The sequence below is a fragment of the Macaca mulatta genome, chromosome 8 (genome assembly GCF_049350105.2).
Source record: "Macaca mulatta isolate MMU2019108-1 chromosome 8, T2T-MMU8v2.0, whole genome shotgun sequence".
NCBI classification, from domain to species: domain Eukaryota; kingdom Metazoa; phylum Chordata; class Mammalia; order Primates; family Cercopithecidae; genus Macaca; species Macaca mulatta.
This window is the reverse complement of record NC_133413.1, coordinates 66,099,301-66,121,729: the sequence shown is the minus strand read 5'-3', so window position 1 is coordinate 66,121,729 and position 22,429 is coordinate 66,099,301. Positions and strand designations below refer to the sequence as shown.

General features: G+C 41.8%; 1 protein-coding gene and 1 pseudogene across 1 annotated transcript in view; one reads left to right on the top strand and one right to left on the bottom strand.

Moving 5' to 3' along the window:
- The window catches only part of XKR4 (XK related 4), a 412,555-nt gene that overhangs the window by 39,905 nt on the left and 350,221 nt on the right, over positions 1 to 22,429 (bottom strand). The gene's annotated exons all lie outside the window — the stretch shown is intronic.
- The window catches only part of LOC697539 (myotubularin-related protein 5-like), a 31,978-nt pseudogene that overhangs the window by 7,759 nt on the left and 1,790 nt on the right, over positions 1 to 22,429 (top strand).

Here is a 22,429-nt window from a genome sequence, read left to right as displayed (position 1 = left end):
GTGTATGAAGCTACTTAATGGTGAAAGATAAAAGTTTAAACACTAATTATTATTGGTGCTGTGAAGGCGAAAAATTGCTTAATTGCTGAGCAATGACCAGACTTTCAAATGAGCAGCATATACGTACAAAATGTGTAGACCCCAACCACTATCCAAATACAAGTGTGGTGAGTGTTTCAAAGATCAAGTGAAAACACAGGCAAAAAATACAAGAAATCTCTCCTGCCAAACTATTCAATTGTGTATGACTTCTGCCCCTTCACACATAGTGCCAACTGGCTATGCCATGTGTATCATCTTTGTGTTATTTCTGATACTGGAGGTATAAATTGTGCAGAGACTTTTAGAGAGTTCTAATTTGTTTCATGCAATTTTTGCAAATTTGACTTCGGGAAAGTACATTATTATAATTGTTGACTTTGTAAATAAGAACGTTAAAACTTCCTCAATAAATGTAGAGATGTTCTTTTTGTGCATCTGTGGTTGTAAAAGATACTATTTCTTGACAGCTCAGCTCTTTGGGTGACTGCATATGCAGGGGTGACTCACTGAGGTTTTTGATGGATCTGGTCAAACGACTTAGGTTGTTTGTCATGATACTAATATTTCAGATGACTGTAGCTATAAAGTTGGGTGCACATAATTATGCACCAAAGTGATCTCTTCATAGCTCTTATATCTGTGTGACTGTCATTAGAATTCCTCCGTGTTTATGCTTGCAAAATTTTACATGTGATTATTTATATGTGTCTGTTTTACTGTACGAAGTGGCCTATGAAGTAGTATTCTTTCATGTTTTATGTTTCTTAAATAAATTCCCATTTAAAAACATAAATAGATGTTTTTTAAGAAAAAAATTAAAATTCTATTTTCCAGAATTATGTTTTTGGTATTATGAAATTCAGGATTGTGTCTTTTGGGATTATGATCAGCACTGGTTTTTCCCATCCCAGAGCATCCTTATGCTTAGCTCCTGGGGCCCTCAACAGAAGCCAGCCCCCTTCTTGTGCCCCAGTGGGCAACCGACCACCCCAATGGAGAGAAACCAGAAGGAGTACAGTAGCCAGCTCTATAACCAGTAGAAAAAGAAACACTTAGGCTGGGTATGATGGCTCAAGCCTGTAATCCCAGCACTTTCAGAGGCCAAGGCGGAAGGATCACTGTCTGAAGCTGAGGGGGGTGGGAGGTAAGGAGTTCGAGACCTGCCTGGCCAACATGGTGAAACCCCATCTCTACTAAAAATACAAAATGCTTAGACCTAAGTATTTCCTTTGTTTCTGGGTGATTGTAAACAGTATTATATTTAAAATTTCAGAGTCCATATGTTTATTGCTAATATGTAGAAATATAATTCAATTTTCTATGTTTATCTTATATTCTGTGACCTCGCTGAACTTTTTAGTTCTAGTTTTTTGTTTGTTTTTATAGATTCTTTGGAATGTTTTATGCAGATAAGCATGCTATCTGCAAACAGGGATAGTTTTATTTTCTCCATTTCAAAGTATATGCTTTTTATTTTCTTTTCTTGCCTTATTGCACTGTCTAAACTTCCAGTAGTATGTTGAATAACAGTGGCAACAGAGGACATCTTGCTTTGCTCCTGACCTTAGGGAAAAAGCACATAGTCTTTCATCATAAAGTGTATTGGTAACTGTAGGTTTTTGTAGATTTATCGAGTTGAGGATGTTCTCCTCTCTTCCTAGGTTTCTGAGAATTTTTTTCATGAATGGATGTTGAATTTTGTTAAATGCTTTTCCTGCCTCAGTTGATATGATCATATGTATCAGAGAGGATTCTCCAGAGAAACAGAAATGATAAGGAATCAGCTCATACTATGGTGGAGGCTGAGAAGTCAGATCCAGGAGAGCTGATGGTATAGTTCCAGTCTGGGACTGAAAGCCAGAGAAATAGAAGTGCCAGGTTCCAGTCTAAGTCCAAGTCTGAAGACAGGAGGAGATCAATGTCCCAGTGACAAAACAGGCAGAGAGAAAGAATTCTTTCTTACTTAACCTTTTTATTCTATTCAGGCTTTCAATGAGTTGAAGGAGGCTCACCCACACTGGGCAGGACAGCCTGCTTTACTCAATCTAATGATTCAAACGTCAATCTCATCCAAAAGCACCCTTACAGACACACCCAGAACAATATTTAACCAAATATCTGGGCACCCTGTGATCCAGTCAAGCTGACACATAAAATTAAACATTGTGATTTTCTTCTTTGGCATGTTAATCAAGTGGATTACATTGATTGATTTTCAAATATTTGAACCAGACTGTATCCTTAGTACAAACCCTGCTTGGTTATGGTATGTAATTCTCTTTTAAATGTTGTGGAATTCTAGTTTGCAAATATTTTGTCAATGGTTTTTGCATCTATGTTCATGAGAGATATTAATCTGAAGTTTTCTTTTTGCATCGTTTTACATGTAAAGTCATGGTAATATTAGTTTCATAAAAATAATTGGAAAATATTTCTTCCTTTTCTATGCTCTGGATGATTGTGTAGATTACTATTAATTCTTTAAACATTTGGCAAAATTTTCCAGTAAAGCTTTCTTGGCCTGGAGAGTTCTTTTAAGGAGTTTTAAAATTATTAATTCAATATTCTTCATAGATATGGGGCTATTCAAATCATCTATTTCATGCTGGGTGAGTTAGGGTAACTTATATGTTTTAAGGAATTGGTTTGTTTCACCTAAGTGCTTTGTGAGAGTAGTGTTATTCCTGGTATTCTCTTGCTTCACTCTGGATATTGTATGGTCTGTAGTGATGTTTCTTGTTTCATTCCTGGTATGCATATTTTGTCTTCTCTCCCTTTTCTTTGTCAGTCTTGTGAGAGGTTTGTCAATTTTATTGATCTTTTCAAAGAACCAGTTTTTCATTTCACTGATTTTCTCTATTGTTTTTCTGTTTTCACTTATATTGCTGTCTTCTCTTACCTTTATTATTTTCCTGCCTCCTGTTTTGCATTAATTTCGCTCTTCCCTTTCTACTTTTTTTTTTTCTTAAGGGAGCAGCTTTTCACTTTTCTGATGGATGCATTTAGTACTTCCCTCTCAGTACTGCTATAGCTGTGTCACATACATTTTAATATGTTGTATTTTTGTTTTTATTCAGTACAGTGTAATTAAAAAGTTTCCCTTGAAATTTCATTTTTAACCTATGTATTATTTTTGAAGTGTGTTGTTTAGTTTTCAAGTGTTTCCACCTGGCATCCGTGATCACCCACGAGTGAGGGGATCAAATTGGCTGTTAAATCCTTCATAATTTGGCTCAATTCAGTTTTCCAGCCCCATTTCCCATTATTTCTTGCAACAAAAACCCTATTTCTAGCCGAGTTTAATGTTTCATACCACTCTCTTAATATTACCATGTGCCTTTTTGGCTTTGCATTTTTGCTTATTTTTAAAATTCTTGGATGACCACATTTTCTTTTCATTTCCTAAATAACGGTTGCAAAGTTACCTTAAGGCTATACTATAAGGAAGCTCATACTAAATCTTCTTAGTTTAGAATAAGTTTGTAGTTGAAATTATAGAAGTATAATGAGGAGTAATGATGCTGGGTGAAAGATGTGATCTGAAAAAAGTGATCAGATTAATGTCCAGAGTCCGGGTTCCTAATTATACACCCATTTTTTTTCCCAAACAATACAGAACACTAAGCCCTGAGAATGTAGGATGAATGTCTACCACCACCTGAATGAGTGAGTCTACAGTCAATTTGCACTCATATTCATTTGCTCAGAGAATTTGAGTAATTTTCTCATGTTTTCTCAGTTAAATAAGAACAGGGCTAACAACGATTCATTTGCAAAGTGCCCCGGGTAAGAAGATCTCAAATTTGAAAAGCTTTAAAAAATATAACTGATAATAGCATGGCATAAGGTTTCTCAGAAACCTTTATAGTCTTTAAGAGAACAAATACATCTAACTGAGGTCTGTTGAATAATGAAAAACAAAAATTCTGTTTTGGAAATCCAAAATACATTCAGAGAAAATTATCAGGTAGCAAATTTCATGCAAACAATTTCATTTTATTAGAACCCTTTGAGTATATATTGTACTCCTTTCTAAGTTCAAAGAGTTTAGTTCAATTATTTTTTATAAAATCCAACATATAATCATCCAGTAAAGTCTACTGGGTAGTAAATGAATCATTGAATAATACTTTTCTATGCAGGTTTGCAGATGTGTTTATTTCTAACATGCAATTTCACCAACTAAAACCATATCCGTTTCCTGCCTGAGTGGCATTTTGACCTCTTGGGGGATCATTCTAGAATTCCTATCCCTTCTGAGGCACTGCTTCCTAATGGTAGTTGGGAGCCCTGTGAATTCTGATACTGGCTTTTCCTTCATGTCACACATGAGCGGGTCTTGGGTGAGTGCATTAGGCAGTGGGCCTCACGTTGGGGTCCTTAGACTAACTCTATCCTTGGGAGAACTGTGAAAATGTACTTTCTGAAGCTCTACCTACTACTCACAGAATTAGATTATCTATGAGTGATTCCCAAATCAGTATGTTTTTCAAGTACCCTAAGTGAAGTAAGAGCTCATTAACATTTATGAGGTAGCCAGGTGTGGTGGCTCACACCTATAATCCCAGCATTTCAGAAGGCTGAGGTGAATGGATCACGTGAGCCAAGGAGTTCAAGACCAGCCTAAGCAACTGGCAAAACCCTGTGTCTACAAAAAATTAAAAAATTAGCAAGAGTGAGGCTGGGTGCGGTGGGTCACGCCTGTAATCCCAGCACTTTGGGAGGCTGAGGCGGGCATATCACAAGGTCAGGAGTTCAAGATCAGCCTGGCCAAGAAAGTGAAACCCTGTCTCTACTAAAAATACAAAAATTAGCTGGGCATGGTGGTGCGCGCCTATAATCCCAGCTACTTGGGAGGCTGAGGTAGAGAATTGTTTGAACCTGGGAGGTGGAGGTTGCAATGAGCCAAGATCACGCCACTGCACTCCAGCCTGGGCAGCAGAGCAAGACTCCATCTTAAATAAATAAATAAATAAATAAATAAATTAGTGAGCATGGTAGTGCACACCTGTAGCCCCAGCTACTCAGGAGGCTGAGGTAGGAGGATTGCTTGAGCTTGGGAGATTGAGGCTGCAGTGAGATCTGATCACACCATTGCACTCCAGCCTGGATGACAGAGCAAGACTTTCCCCCCTCACCCCAAAGAACCTAACAACAACAACAACAAAATAAACAAAAAACGTGTATGAATCACTGGTCTGAAATAAGACAATCCACATTTTCAGGCATGGAATTCCCCTGTATGTTGTATAATTTGGCTCACCTGCCCACAACCCTGGGCCATCACATATAGTGTGGCTATTATTCTACCTAACATTGCTCCCTGCATCTAGGGGCCATTTTACATTACTTTTGTATCAGCTGATGGGGGCAGAGGTCACCACTTTACTCTTCATTTTATCAGCAGTCATTTCCCTTACCTACTGCCTTGGTTTCCATGTACTGTTTAGTATCATTGACTATTTGTTGTATTATGTTGCATGTATTTATAGGCTCTTAGGTTATTGTTTTTAGTTGTATAACATGTCAGTATATTTTGTCTCTCCAACCGGATTTAAACTCCTTGAAGACAGAGAATGACTTTGTTTCTTTAATATTCTGGAACAGTTCCTTGCTCGGGACTCTGAGGCCAGCAGGTGTTCATTAATGCATTTTAACAGACTGGTTTTCTGCATACACACGTTCTGTTTTAGAAGAACACTCTGAAAATGTGGTGCCTGGGTGTCCAGATATAGATTACCTAATGAGATACGGGAATACAGCACTGAGTGCATGGTTCCTTCAGCACTTTGTGTGAGGGAAAGGACCATTTTGTCAGAGCCTCACTAGCATCCATAGGGATTTGTGATTAATTAAAAATGTTAGTGATCATCAGTGCCTGAGAGTCAGGGGAGATGGATACTCAGCATCTGCTCCAATAATAACTTAAATACCCCCAATTTTTGTCTATATTCTAAGCACCTGAATATCTATTTATTCTAGGAGCATCTTAAAATGATAGATGACATTTCACTTAAGCCAATGAGCATTTCCTAAAATCTCAGGAACAGATTTTTCTAGAAAAATCTTTACACTTTTTTTAAAGATGGTAGACTTTGCATGTTTATGTATGTGTGTGCACAGTGTATATACAAATGTGTAGACAGTTAGAGAGGTTACCTGATTTTTAACTCTCTATAGAGAGAGCACACTCCGGGAACATGTGCTAATTGGTGCACAGAATTTAGTCACAACTATAAAAATTAAATCCAGCCCAAGACGTAAAGTTTTATATCTTTGTGGTAACTGTCCCTCAGTGATCAGTAAGTTAGTGAGTGTGCTTGTGTTGATAAGTCTGTTTTAGGCCAGGAATGGTGGCTGATGCCTGTAATCCCAGTGCGTTGAGAGACAGAGGTGGAAAGATCCCTTGAGCCCAGGAGTTCAAGACCAGCCTAGGTAACATAGCTAGACCTTGTCTCTATAAAAATAAAATTAAATAAAATTAGCTTGATGTGGTGATGTGCTCCTGTATTCCTAGCTACTGGAGAGGCTGAGGCAGGAGATCACTGGAGCCCAGGTGTTGGAGGTTGCAATGAGCTATGATTGTGCCACTGCACTTTAGCCTGGGTGACAGAACATTATCTCATTGAACGAAAGAAGGAAAGACAGAGAGAGGGAGGGAGGGAAGAAGGGAGGAAGGTGGGGTGGGGAGAGAGAGAGAAAGAAAGAAAAAGAAAATAAGGAAGGAAGGAAGGAAGGAAGGAAGGGAGGGAGGAAAGAGAATCTGTTCTAACTTTGAGCTTAAGTGAAATTTTACCAAAGTAAACCATTAGAGCCAATATAAGATGTTTCACTACACTTGTTTATAGAAATGATCCGTATGCAAAGACATGGATCTGAAGTTTCTTTTAGAACTAAGGCAGGAATGTACTTTGGTTCCTCCGAGAAACTGGCACACTTATTCCTTTTTGAAAACAGGAACTGCATAATTGACAGTGTCTGCCTTTCTATTTGGCTGCCAAAAACCTTAGAACCAAATTTAAAGCTCAGCTATGCCAATTATGTGGAGATTTAGCAGCTGAATATCTATGTTATTTTATCAAGTTATCTTGACATTCTGCTCATTATTTTTCAGATGCCCTCTACCTGAAATCCTTCATGGAAAAATGTGGAATGAATACATTAGCAAAATAAATAAGATAGGGTTGTTTCTTTGTGATTTAGGAGGGGTAAAGATATTGGCTGTCACAGAACCTCAATTCTCACCCACTGAACAAGAACAATAACACTTTCCTACTTCCTTCACAGGATGGGTGTGAGGATTAATTTAGGCCAGGTCAATTATAAGAAACGATTCAGAAGGAATTTTTTGCAGAGAAGGTCCCAGCTTTAAAGCTGAAGCTATATTTACTCTAAGGATTTGGAGAGGTCACTAAGGTGTGTGGGGCAGGCCAAGGAAGACTGGAGGAGAGAGTGGATTCTAGAAGACAATCAATCCAATTGGGTGAATGGAGGACTAAGGTGAGCTCATTGTCCAGGACCAATGGATCAATATTAGTGGGTGGAGTAATTGTATTCATAGTATACTAGCCCCTTTATGCCATACTTGTGCTGAGGCCCTGGTTAGAGAAAGTATACAAATTAGAAGACCTGTTTCACTAGAATCTCTATAAGATGCCGAGAACATAAGGCAACACTTCGGTAACCAGATAATAGTGCAAAGCATAAATCTACCCTTGGTGCCTCCATTTCCTCACCCCCCATTTATTCTTCAAAATACTCCAGTCTTCTTAAGGTGATCAGCCAAATTATCCTCAGATAATAGAAATGGCTTTGAAGAAAGTTCAATGGTGACCTCAGAATAGCGAAGTCCGGGGTTTCATCTTACAGGTCTCTCTGAAATATGACAGTGCACATCACCTTATCTACAAAGTGCTCCTGTCTGGAGTTACAGGACCCCATCCCTCTCTCTGACCATTTTTCTCCCCTTTGCTGCTGGTTCCTCTGCTGCAATCACTTTCCAACGCTCACTGAACTGGGGTCAGCCCTTAGACCTGGTCTCATTTCCCTCTATACAATTTAGGATTCTGGGTACCTTGTTTGACAAGTTATACGTACTAATAATAGTCAGCATAACAATGCATGTTCATCACTTATTTTTAAAAATAGAACATATTCACATCTATCTGACTGAATTTGCATTTTGAAATGACTCCTTGAATCAGAGAGAAAAGGAACTAGCATGTGGAGAATTGTATCTAAGTCTAGATATACCCCTCAGCCTTTTCAGACACACAGATGATATCATTTATGCAGGAAAAAAATTGAGAGCTACCTATCCCCTCCATTCCTAGCGAATCTACCATCTAATCCCAGTGACCCTAAAACTGTATCTTCATCCCAGAAATTTCTCCTGACTTCTAGGCTGACACTGAACAGGATCATGATACTTGAATGTCCCTTAGGAATTCAAACTCAAATTCATTGTCTTTTCCCTCCGAATATGTTTCTTCTCTTTTGTTCATCAACCCACCAGGAGTTATTCTAGATTTATTCTCCTGTCTGCCTCACTGTGTTTGTGTCTGTTCTCATGTTGCTATAAAGAAATACCTAAAGTTGGGTAATTTATAAAGAAAAGAGGTTTAATTGTCTCACAGTTCTGCAGGCTGTACAGGAAGTGTGGTGCCAACATTTGCTTCTGGGGAGGCCTCAGGAAGCTTCCAGTTATGGCAGAAGGCAAAGGGAGAGCTGGCACATCACATTGCAAGAGCAGGAACAAGAGGGGGTGGGGAAGGTCCCAGAACTTACTAAGGGAGAACTTACTCATTACCAAGGGGATGGTGCTAAACTATTCATGAGGGATCTGCCCCATGATCCAATCAGCTCCCACCAGGCCCCACCTCCAACACTGGGCATCACATTTCAGGATGAGATTTGGAGAGGACAAACATTCAAACCATATCACCCACATTTGCATCTGGCCTCCAAATTGCCTATATTTCTGTGTCATGCTTTACAGCTCTGTTCCTTCCTCTAAATCCATGGCCTTCGCATGTTAGTGAATATCAGAATCCCCGGGAGGGCTCGGTACAACACAGATGGTTGGGCCCCATCTCTGAGTTTCAGATTCCATGTGGATGCGCACTCTAACAAGTTCCCACACCGGGCTGAATAAGGCTGGTTGAGGGGAAAAGGGTGGGCAGTCACACTTTGGGAAACACAGACTTAACTCATTACTCTTAGTGCTTTGTTTCGTCTCTAATCCTTTCCTACTTGTCCTAGGTAATAGTCTCTTTAATTTCCTCACCCCACCTCACGAAACTCCAGTGTTTCCTCTCTACCAGTACTGTCTGATAGAACTTTCTGTGAGGACGGAAATATTCACATGCACTGTCCAACACAGCCGCCACTAGCCACATGTAGGTACTGAACACTTCAAATGTGGCTGCTGCCCTCAAGGAACTGAATTCTCAATTATTAAATAGTTATTTAATTTTCAATGTGGCTAGTGGCTACTGTATTGGATGCTGCAACTCTATATTGTTGTCAGACCCTTCCAGGACGAGAGTCTATTCACATTTCTTCTTTATTTAAAATGTCCTGATGGTGCCACATCATCTACAGATTAAAGGTAAGGATTATAGTGTGATTCGTGTCTAGCTTTGAAATCAGGCGGACCTGAGTTCGAAACGGCTGCGATATTTAATAGCCATGTTGCTTTAGGTAAGTGAGTTAATCATTGATCTCAGTTTCCTTGTCAATGTAAATTACTTATTATAGTGATCGTAGAAAGTGATCAGTAGGCAGGATCTGTAAATCATAATGAGAAGCTGATACATACTCACTAATAATAATGATAATGATAGTTATTGCTCCAAACTTCTTTGTAAGACATGTAAGTCCCTTCATAACTGGGGGCTTGCCTTGCTTAAAAAATTTTATTTTGATATATCTTGTGTATTAGTCTGTTTTCACGCTGCTGACAAAGACATACCTGAGACTTGACAATATAAAAAGAAAGAGGTTTAATGGACTCACAGTTCCACATGACTGGGGAGGCCTCACAATCATGGTGGTGTGTCTCATGTGGTAGCAGACAAGAGAAGAGAAATAGAGCCAAGTGAAAGGGGTTCCCACTTATCAAACCATCAGATCTCATGAGACTTATTCACTACCACGAGAACAGTATAGGGGAAATTGCTGCCATGATTCAATTATCTCCCACTGGGTCCCTCCCACAACACCAGGGAATTATGAGAGCTACAATTCAAGATGAGATTTGGGTGGGGACACAGTCAAAAACCATATCACCTTGTCTTGTACCTTAACTTCTAGAATTCTAAATTGTTTGCATTTACCCCCAATATTATCAAATGAACGTATGCTTCTGTGCCTTTGGTAATAATGGTTCTTTGCTAGTCCACCCTGGTGAAAATTACTTACCTTTTTACATTAAGCCCATAGGGTTACTTTATCTATGAAACCCTTTACTTTCCCCTATTACATCAGACAGAGCTGAGGACCTCCTCCTTTGTGTCTACAGTGCACCATTTCTATCATGGCAATTTTTATTGCACTTATTTGTCCATGTGTAATTCCTTCTCCCAGACTGCATTTCTAGAAAACAGGGCCATTTTAAATATTTCAACTCTTAGGACCCAGTACATGATACATTGCAGGCTCTGAAAACCTGTCTGTTGAGTGAATGACTGACCAGGTCCTGTTAAAGGGCAGAACTCGGTAGTTTCCTGAGCAATAGAAAACCATTCAAATCTTTAGTATAAGATTTGTTCCTAATTAGCTCATAGCTTACAGTCAGCCTACTGGCTTTGCTGATCCTTAGAAGTGGAAGATGGGAATAGAGCCGCCCAAGATTCTGTACAGCTCTAACACACTCAATCCTCATTGTCTTCTACATAGACTTTTAATTTTTTTTAAGTTCTACTGTATTACACTAACATGGAATATATTATTTTGGCACCAATGAAAATATTGTTTCTTGGAAGTAGGATACAGATTTAAAGTGATTACTTGTTATTTTTTGTTTTAGCTAAAGTCAATATCCCAACATTTACAGAAACTTTAAACACTGAAAATAGAAATTCAAAATCAACCCTAAAAGGCAGGAAATGGCAAAATAGAGTGTGTGATCAGGAAATATTAATAGTAAGGATCTTGGGAGGCTAAGACACTGGGCATAAGCACGGGGAAGACAAAAAGAAGTGTGAAAAGCCAGATTAAGACATATTGTGGAGGGGTTTCATTGCCATTGTTCTTAATCTAACAAAAAATAGGGAACCACAGGAATGTCAACCTGGCTATGGTGTTTTGGAGTCATTGTATCAGGAAACTTGAAGAAGATAAAGAACTTTCAACATTGAGTCCTGGAGGGACACATTGTGGCTCAGAAACTAATGTGTTTGGAGGAATTGGAAAAAGGCAGGGAGACAGATGTTGCAGTTGACAAATATTCTGGCCTTAGATACTGATTAGCTATGGGGCGAGGGAAAGATGATGAAAAATTATTCCTTTCTTCATGCCTGCATACCAAGGACTATGGTACAAATCCAATAAATATGGAAACCAAGTAGTTTGAGAGGGATAGCAAGAGTTTGGTTTTGAATATTTGACTTGGAAGTGACAATGGAATGTCTTACAAGAATGCATAGTCAGAATCTGAAAACTAAAAGAGGAAAAACCTTGAAGGCAAGATTTCAGACTGGGAATTTGAAAAGGGCAAAGAAAGAATATAAGTAGAAAACCTCGAGTCAAACATCAAGACAATCAGAGTGTTAGATTTCACCGGAACCTTAGAGATCAGCTTGTTTCACTTTTTCATTTTATAGATGAGGACATTTAATGCCTGAGACTTCAAGGAAGGTTTAAGAAACTTATATCCTTATATTATGATTCATTCATCTATGAAAAAAGGAGAGATTTGAGCCAACTTTTTAATAGATACAAGCTGATTTTGTTTCTGTCAAGGAAATGCTTCATCATTATTTTTTAAATACAGCAGGGAGAAGTGATCTTGCCTAAAAGCCATACTTTCTTGATTATCCAATGTATTTTTTTAAAATAAGACATGTTTTAGGTCCCATATTAAGAAAAAAATATTAGATAAATGTGGAAATCGTGCTCAGAGATGGGGATAAAACTCAAGATCAAAACTAAATACTTTAGAAAAAGTTGGTTTCATACTTCTGTCTGTTTTCAAATACTCAGAGCTATAATCTGACAGCCCAAGACAAGAAATGAAAAAAATAATTAAAGCTGACACCCTGGGTCCTGAAAGCTAACAGAATGATGTGGTATATTTCCCACAACCAAGTCATTTAGAGGAATGATACATTCATCTCTCTGGCTGGATATCTTAGGTTAAGAATTGGTTTACATAACAATCAGAAGATGGATGGGCAGTGCATTATGAGAAACATCTTTGTACATGATTTCCCACTCTATAGTTCCTGTCTTCTATGATGGAAACTGGAAATCCCGTTTGATTTATTTGCTTCTCTCTTTTTAGAAATGAAAAGTGCAAACAATATGTTAAAGCATAAAAAAGAAACCATAAATGTTAATAGATCTGATTATGAAAGTTAAAAATTTTTACATGGCATAAGGCTCCGTAACCCAATTTTTAAGACACCGAAAGAAAATACTATAGAAACCATAAATAGTAAATATTCTGAATATTCAACATGAGGTTATTAAAATACAGGTAACAGAGAATTACCCTTAGAGGAAAACAACCACATAAATTGAATGGTAATTTGCAAAAGAAAACAAAACCTGCCAAAGGCCATAATAATCTTACTATTAATCAAAGAATTTAATACTTGTTCTCTCACTGTCACAATCTCTGCCCAGTGGTCCCAAGACAACAATATTTGCCTGTCTTTGGCAAAGATTAAGCATAATGGTAATACCCAGTGTTGGGGAAATTAGCACTTTACCGATGGGGTATAAATGTTCTTCAGAAAATTTGGCAATTTAAATCATAATCTTAACAAATGTGCAAATTCTTTGTGCGAGGGAGATTTCTAAGATGGTCCCCAGTCCCCACTCTCGCCAATCCCTAACTCAGTACACACACCTGTGCAATCCACTCCCCTTGAGTGAGGGAGAGACTGTGGATATGAAGGGATAGCACTCCTGTGATTGTGTTACAGACTACGGCAAAGGTTAAGAGAGTTTGCAAATGTAATGAAGGTGCCTAATCAGTTGACTTTGAGTTAACCAAAAGGAAGATTATCCTCAATGGGCCTGGTCTAACCAAATGAGCTCTTTAAAAAAGAGTTTGGAGGCAAGTGACAGGAAGCAGGAACAGATGCTGTCCGTTGGCTTTGGAGACACACACTGTCCTATTGTGGCAATGGCTACATGGCAGAGAATGGCGACTGAGCTCTAGGAGCTGACAGTTCTATCACCACAGGGACCTGCATTCTACCAGCCACAGGGAGCTTGGGAAGGACCCTGTGCCCAGATGAGACTGCAGTCTTGGCTGACACCTTGAATGCAGCCTTGTGAGACACAGAGTGGAAAACCCAGCCAAGTCCTGCCTAGATCCCTGACCCACAGAAACTGTGAGGTCACAAACATGTGCTGTTTTAAGCTGCTGAGTCTGTGGTAATTTGTTTTACAGCAATCAAAAACTAATAAATTTTTTATTAAATAACTTAGCCCAATCTTGAGAATTTATCCTGAGGTATTAATCAGATACCCAAATAAAAAATATATGTATAAGGATGTTTATTTTAGAATCATTTACTGATAAAATACTAGAAACAACCTAAAACTCCAGTCATAGTAGACTGATTCAACACATTCTGGTATATCATATATTATGTGGAAAGATTTAAACCAAAGTGGCAACTGATTATATGGATGGTAAGATGGTAAAGAATGTGCTTTTCCATACTTCTTGTTTTTATTTTCTTTGATAAATATCTATTGGTTTTTAAAACAGCCTCATTGATGCATAATTTAATGTCATAATATCCACTTGTTTTAAGCACATGATTCAATGATTTTGAAAAAATGTATTCAGTGGCACAACCAATGTCATAATCTGATTTGAGAATACTCTATCACTCCAAAATCCCTTATGCCTGTTTGCAGTCAATTCTCACTTCCATCCCGTTTCAGACAGCCACTGATCTGCTTTCTGTTTCTGGGGTTTTACCTTTTTAAGAATTTTCGTGTAATGGGAGTAATACAATAGGGAGTCTTTGCGTATGGTTTCTTTTATTTATCAGATTTTTTAGGTTCATTTTATTGTTGTATCTATCAGTTGTTATTCCTTCGTATTGCTGAATAGTATTCAATTGTATAAATATACTATACTTTGTTTATGCATTCACCAGTTGATAGGCATTTGTTTTTTTGTTTTTTTTTTTTAGTATTTGGCTATTATGAATAATTCTGCTAGAAATATTTGTGGATAAAACTTTGTATGGATATATTTCATTTCTCTTGAGAAGATACCTAGGAATGGAATTACTGGGTCATACATTAATATTATTAATATTTAACTTAAAAAAAACCCCCATAAAACTGTTTTCTACAGTGACTGTACCATTTTACTTCATCACTAGCAATGGATAAGAGTTCTAGTTTCTTCACATTCATACCAACACCTGGTATTGTCAGTCTTTTTTATTGCAGTCATTATAGTGGGTGTGTGCTTTTAATTTACATTTCTCTAATTACTAAAGATGTTTAGTATCTTTTCATGAGCTTGTGAGCAATTTCTGTGTATGTAGTTTTTTGTTTTTTTTTTTTTTGGTGAAATGTCTGTTCAGAACTTTTATCATTTTTATTGAATTGTTTGATATATTATTGAGTTGTAAGAGTTATTAATGTATTCTGGATACAAGTCCTTTATTAGATATGTTATTTTCAAATATTTTATTTCAGTCTATGGTTTTCTTTATTTTTCTAAAGTTGGCATTTGAAAAGCAGAATTTTTAAATTTTTATGAAGTTCAATTTCCAATTATATTATTTAATGAGTCACACTTTTGGTATCCAATCAAATAAAATTTTGCCTAAATTAAGGTCAGAAAGATTTTCTTCTGTTGTATTCTAAAATTTTATAGTTTTAGCTCTTACATTTAGGTCTATGTTCTATTTTGGAGTAGTTTTTGTGTCTAATATAAGCCAAGGATTTATGATTATTTTTTTCTCATGAATATTCAATTGTTTTAGCATCATTTGTTGAAACCACTCTCCTTTTCCATTGAATTGTCTTGGTCCCTTTGTCAAAACTCAATTGACCATAAAGGTGAGAGTTTATTTCTGGACTCTATATTCTGTTCCTTTGATTTATTTGCCTGTCTTTATTACTCCAATATTATTACACTCTTGATTACTGTAGCTTTATGGCTGGTATCAAAATTAGTCAGTGTGATATGAACAGGAGGTACTAGGTAGAAAAAGGTGGGGTCCCTGGTGAGGGCTCCACCCTCAAGCCTGGACCTGTGACCTAAAGTGAGAATGTGCATTTCTGTTTTCCCACTTGAATATTCTCTTTTCCAAAACCACCAAGGCCTGCCCTACTCCCCATCCTGCACCCATAAAAACCCTAGGCTACTGGCAGAGGGGCAGAGCAGCGCAGCAGAGAAGAGAAGCAGCAGCTTGACGTCAGTGAGAAGCAGCTTGATTTCAGAGGGACAGCTTGATGGTGGGATCTCAGAGAAGAGTTTGTCTGGGGATATTCCCAGCTGAACTCCAGGGGAAGACCACCTTTCCACTCTATTCCCTTTCCAGCTCCCCATCCCACTGAGAGCCACTTTCATTGGCAGTAAAATCCTCTGCATTTACCATCTTCAATTCGTTCATGCAACCTGATTCCTCCTGGATGCCGGACAAGGTCCCAGGTGTGGGTGCAAGAGGCTGTCACACTGACCCTCCACTGAGCTGTCCAATACTTAAGCCATCCACGGGTGAAAAAACTAAAAGAGCACACTGTAATGCATGCCCTCTGGGGCTCCAGGGGTCATGGGCAACTCCTAGACACTGCCACGGGACCATGTGGAGTTCTGCTCCTGCTGGTTGCCCAGAAGCACTCATCCTAGCCTCTGCACCCACTCACCTGCGTGCTTCCCCTCCCATGAGGGGTTGAGACCTGTGGGCTGAGTAAACAAGCCAATCCCTTCACAAGTCTCATGAAGGGATCAAGGGAATGATCTCATTTCAAATGTACATTCACCAAATTTGTATTTCTTATTCAAACCTGTTTAGGCTATTCTAAGTATTTTCCATTGCCATATACTTTTTTTTTTTTTTTTGATCAGCTTGTCCATGTCTATGAAAAAATGCTCCTGGAATTTTCATATGGATTGAGTTTCAGCTATAGATCAATCTGGGGAGAACTGTCATATTAACAATATTGTTTTTCAATCAATGAGCATGGTACATCTCCTTTCATTTAGATCTTTAAATTTCTCACAGTGATGTTTTATGATTTTTAGTGTGTAGCTCTACCTCAGGTTAATGCTAACATAATTCCAGTAAAATACAGCAACTTTAATATAGTTCCATTTCTTTCCTCTTCTTTGAGTTATTAGTGTCATAAATAAATAAACATACATATCCATAAATCTAACTCTGTGTGTATGTATAACATACTTAACAATAAAACTTTACAATAACGTTTAAAATGTCTATTTTCAAAAGGAAATTAAGTGGAAAAGGGGTCTTTCAATCTACCTACATTTTACCACTTCCAGTGCTTTTCATTCTTCCCCATGAATTTTAGTTTCTATCTGGGTATGTTTTATTAAGCCTAAGGTGCTGGGAATATTTTATTAAGCCTAAACTGCTTCCTTTAGTGATGCTTCTAGGTCGAATCTTCTAGTAATGCATTTTCTCAGTTTTTGTTTACTTGGAAATGTGTTTATTTTGCTTTTATTTTTTGGGGAATAGTTTCAATGGACACAGAATTCTTGGTTGAAAGTTAAAAATATTCAGCATGGCCGGGCACGGTGGCTCATCCTGTAATCCCAGCACTTTGGGAGGTCAAGGTGGGCAGATCACGAGGTCAGGAGTTCCAGACCACCCTGGCTAACACGGTGAAACCCCATCTCTACTAAAAATACAAAAAATTAGCTGGGCGTGGTGGCGGCGCCTGTAGTCCCAGCTACTCAGGAGGCTGAGGCAGGAGAATGGCATGAACCTGGGAGGCGGAGCTTGCAGTGAGAGGAGATTGCTTTACTGCACTCCAGCCTGGGTGACAGAGCAAGACTCAGTCTCAAAAAAAAAAAAAAAAAAAAAAAAAAAAAAAAAAAAAAAGGAAAAAGAAATCAGCACTTGAATATGTCATTTTACTGCTTCTTGGTCTTCACTGTTTATAGTGATAAGTCAGCTATTAAGTCAGCAGGAGCAGAACTCCATGTGGCAGTGTCTAGGAGTTGCCCATGACCCCTGGAGCCCCAGAGGGCATGCGTTACAGTGTGCTCTTTTAGTTTTTCCACCCGTGGATGGCTTAAGTATTGGACAGCTCAGTGGAGGGTCAGTGTGACAGCCTCTTGCACCCACACCTGGGACCTTGTCCGGCATCCAGGAGGAATCAGGTTGCATGAACGAATTGAAGATGGTAAATGCAGAGGATTTTATTGCCAATGAAAGTCATATTTTTTTCCATACCTGATGAGTCATTTTTTTTCTTACTTTTTTCAAGATTTTCTCTTTGTATTTGTATTTCAGTCATTGATTATGATGTGTCTAGATGTGAATTCTGATATGCTTATCTTATTTTGGGTTTGTGGAGCTTTTAATATTTGTAGACAGCCTTTCATCAAATTTTGGAGGATTTTAGCTATTATTTTTTCACATAAATGATTTTCCCCTTCCTCTCTCTTTTTTACTTCTGGGACCCTTATTTCACATATGTTGGTAGGCTTAACATTGCCCCACATGCCTCTGATGCTATGCTTATTCAAAAAAAGGTCTGTACTTTTCAAATTGAGATGTTTCTACTGAACTATATTTCAGTTTACTGCTTCTTTCGTCCCTAATCTCAAATTTGCTGTTGATACAACAAGCAAAATCTTCATATTGAAAATAGTTTTCAACTCTGGAATTTCTATTTGGTTCTTTTTCACTTCCAATATTTGGGTTCTATTTCTCTGTAAAGATTATTTATTGAATCATAGACATCATGCATTTTGTTAATTATTTGTTTGCCAAATACATCATCTAGATCTACTCTGAGTCAATTTCTTTTTTTCTTTTTATTTTTTTCTTTCTTTTCTTTATTTCTTTTTTATGAGACAGAGTTTCACTCTTGTTGCCCAGGCTGGAGTGCAATGGCACAATCTCAGTTCACTATAAGCTCCGCCTCCCAGATTCAAGTGATTCTCCTGCCTCAGCCTCTCGAGTAGCTGGGATGACAGATGCATGCCACCACGCCAGGCTAATTTTGTATTTTTAGTAGAGACAGGGTTTCTCCATATTGGTCAGGCTGGTCTCGAAATCCTCACCTCAGGTGATCCACCCGCCTTGGCCTCCCAAAGTGCTGGGATTACAGCCTTGAGCCGCTGTGCCCGGCTGCTACTCTGAGTCAATTTCTATTGATTACTTTTTTTCCTGAGTATGGATCATACTTTCCTAATTATTTGCATGCTTAGTAATTGTTTTGCCCAAAAAGGGAAATTTTAGATAATATATTATGTCAACTCTGAATTCTGATTAATTTTTCTGAAGAGGAATACACCAACCTTTGTTGCTGTCCTCACCGACATCAACTCTGAACGCCACTACTGCGCTGCTTGACCTTCTGGGAGCCGGTGGAGCCTTCACAACAGGAAACAATGCGTGCTGAGGATGCCACAGAAAGGGAGGAAGAGGAGGATGAGGGAGGCCAGACGCACCTGTCGCCCACAGAGCCTGCCCCATATGCCCAGATGTTTGCCCCAAAGATGCTGGTGCTGGTGTAGCGACTTGACCACACAGAGGTGTTCAGGAATGGCCTCGGCCTCATCTATGCCATCCACATGGAGGGCCTGAATGTGTTCCCAGGGAATGTAATTAGGAACCTGCTGACGTGCACCGTGCCCCTGGCTGGGGGCTCGCAGAGGACGATCTCTTTGGGGGCTGGTGATTGGCAGGTCATCCAGACTCCACTGGCCGACTCGCTGCCCATCAGCAGCTGCAGCGTGGCTCTGCTCTTCTGCCAGCTGGACATCACCAATGTGCTGTCTTTGTCCTGTGTCGCCCTCACAGAGCACAAGGTTCTCTTCCTGTCCCCTAGCTACCAGCAGCTCGCTGATGCCTGCAGGGGCCTCCTGGCATTGCTGTTTCCTCTCAGATACAGCTTCACCTATGTGCCCATCCTGCCGGCCCAGCTGCTGGAGGTCCTCAGCACACCCATGCGCTTCATCATCGGGGTCAACGCGGCCCTCTAGGCAGAGACCAGGAGCTGCTAGATGTGATCGTTGCTGATCTGGATGGAGGGACGGTGACCATCCCTGAGTGTGTGCACATTCCACCCTTGCTAGAGCCACTGCAGAGTCAGACGCACAGTGTTCTGAGCATGGTCCTGGACCTGGAGCTGGAGTTGGTTGACCTTGCCTTCCCTCCACCCACGACGTCCCCCTCCTCCCTGAAGATGCAGGACAAAGAGCTGCATGCCATCTTCCGGCGGCTCTTCGATCGGCTGCTGCAGGGCTATCTCTGGTGCCTGCACGTCATGCACATTCACCCGGAGCCTGTCGTCCACTTCCATAAGGCAGCCTTCCTGGGCCAGTGTGGGCTGGTGGAGGACGCTTTCCTGATGAAGGTGCTGGAGGGCATGGCTTTTGCTCTCTTCATGTTGGAGCGTGGGGTCCCGTACCGCCCCACGGAACTGTTTGATGAGCTGGTGGCCCACGAGGTGGCATGCAGGCGGGCGGATGAGAACCACCCCCAGTGTGTCCTGCGTCACATCCAGGAACTGGCGGAGCAGCTCTACAAGAACGAGAACCTGTACCCAGACTTGGCGATGCACAAGGTACAGAGGCGGGTGAGAGCAGCCATCTGCGATGGGCGCCCCAGCCCTTCCCCTAGCTGGATGAGGGCACCATGCAGCGGATCGTGGACCAGGCTACTGCCAAGATGCAAGGGGCACACCTAGCCACGAAGGCTGAAAGGAGGACCACAGGGCCCTCAGGGGCCCGCATGACTGCCATACTGGAGCGGTGCAGAGGGCTGCAGGTCAATAGCGCAGGCCGGCTGGAGGTTGTGGGCAATTGCATCTCCCATGAGTTTGAGGGGAAGATGCTTGAGGCCAAGAAGCTGCTCCCAGCCGTGCTGAGGGCCCTGAAGAGGCGAGCCGCCCGCCGCTGCCTCGCCCAGGAGCTGTACCTGTATGTGCAGCAGAACTCGGCCGTCCTGGATAACCAGCAGTTTGACTTTGTCATCCATATGATGAACTGCTGCCTGCAGGACTGCCCTTCTCTGGACGAGCATGACATCTTGGCTGCTCTGCTGCCTCTGGTCACGAAGCTGGAAGCTGAGCCGGAGGGGTGAGGCAGTTCTCTTACAGCTGTGTGCAGGAGCACGTGGTGTGAAGCATGCCAGAATTCTGGGAGGCCATGTTCTATTGGGACACGCAGACTCAAATCTGGGCCCTGTACCTGGAGCCAACCAAGGACCAGGCCCCTGCCCAGGAGGTTGGGGAGGCACCTTCCCAGGAGGACGAGCAAGCACTCTGCCCTAGACGTGGCTTCTGAGCAGTGGTGCCTGTGGCCATCCTTGAGCGGTGAGAAGCAGCAGGAAGTGATGCAGAAAGAGGAGAGCATGGTGTTCAGCCAGGCCATCCACTATGCCAACCGCATGAGCTACCTCCTGCTGCCCCTGGACAGCAGCAAGAGCCTCCTGCTTCAGGAGCTCCCAGGTTGGGTGACCTAGAGAGTGCCAGCAACAGCCTGGTCCCCAACAGCATGGCTGGCAGTGTGGCTAAGAGCTATGACACGGGGAGCGGCTTTGAGGACACAGAGACCTGCAATGTAGCTGGGGCTGTGTTCTGCTTCATCAATCGCTTTGTGGACAAGGTTTGCACAGAGAGTGGGGTCACCAGTGACCACCTCAAGGGGCTGCATGTCATGGTGCCAGACATCATCCAGATGCACATTGAGACCCTGAAGGCTGTGCAGCGGGAGAACTGGAGGCTGATGCCCACCCAGAAACCAAAGCTACTGAGGCCGCGCCTGCTGTCTGGTGAGGAGTGTGTGCTGGACGGCCTGCGCATCTACCTGCTACCGGATGGGCGTGAGGAGGGTGCTGGGGGCAGTGCAGGGGGGCCAGCACTGCTCCCAGCTGAGGGCGCCGTCTTCCTCATCACGTACCACGTCATCTTCACAGGGATGCTCACAGACCCCCTGGTGGGGGAGCAGGTGGTGTTCCGCTCCTTCCCGGTGGCCGCGCTGACCAAGGAGAAGTGTATCAGCGTCCAGACCCCTGTGGACCAGCTCTTGCAGGATGGGCTGCAGCTGCGCTCCTGCACATTCCAGCTGCTGAAAATGGCCTTTGATGACGAGGGGGGGTCTGACAGTGTCGAGCCCTTCTGCAAGCAGCTGCATAAGCTACGGTACACGCTGGATGTCAGGGCCACCTTATCCTTCATCCTGGGCTCTGCCTACACACTGGGCAGGCCACCCCGTGTCACCAAGAACAAGGGTCTTTCCCTCAGAACGCTGTCCTGGAACCTGGTTAAGAATGCCAAGAAGACCATTGGGCGGCAGCATGTTGCTCGCAAGAAGTACAACCCCCCAAGCTAGGAGCGCTGGGGCCAGCCCCCTGAGGACCAGGAGGATGAGATCTCAGTGTCTGAGTAGCTGGAGCCCAGCATGCTGACCCCGTCCTTAGCCCTGAAGCCCTCAGACCGCATGACCGTGAGCAGCCTCCTGGTGGAAAGGACTTGCTGCCGCGATTACCAGTACCTCGGCCTGGGCACCCTGAGCAGCCGCCTGAGCTGGGTCAAGTGCGAATCCTTCTGCATTTCTCCGGTCAGCCGCATGTATGCCATCTGCTGCAGCTACCCGGGGCTGCTGATCGCGCCCCAGAGTGTCCAGGACAACGCCCTGCAGCGCGTGTCCCACTGCTACCGCCAGAACTGCTTCCCCGTGGTCTGCTGGGGCAGCGGGCGGTCCAAGGCAATGCTGCTGCGTTCTGGGGGCCTGCATGGCATAGGTGTCGTCGGCCTCTTTAAGGCCCAGAACGCACCTTCTCCAGGCCAGTTCCAGGAGGACTTGAGTAGCGTGGAGCAGAAGAAGTACCTGCAGGCTGTGGTCAGCTCCATGCCCCGCTACTCCGGTGCATCCGGACGCAACACACTTAGCGGCTTCTCCTCAGCCTACATGGGCAGCCACATTCCCAGCCCCAGAGCCAGGGTCACCACACTGTCCAACCCCATGGCAGCCTCAGCC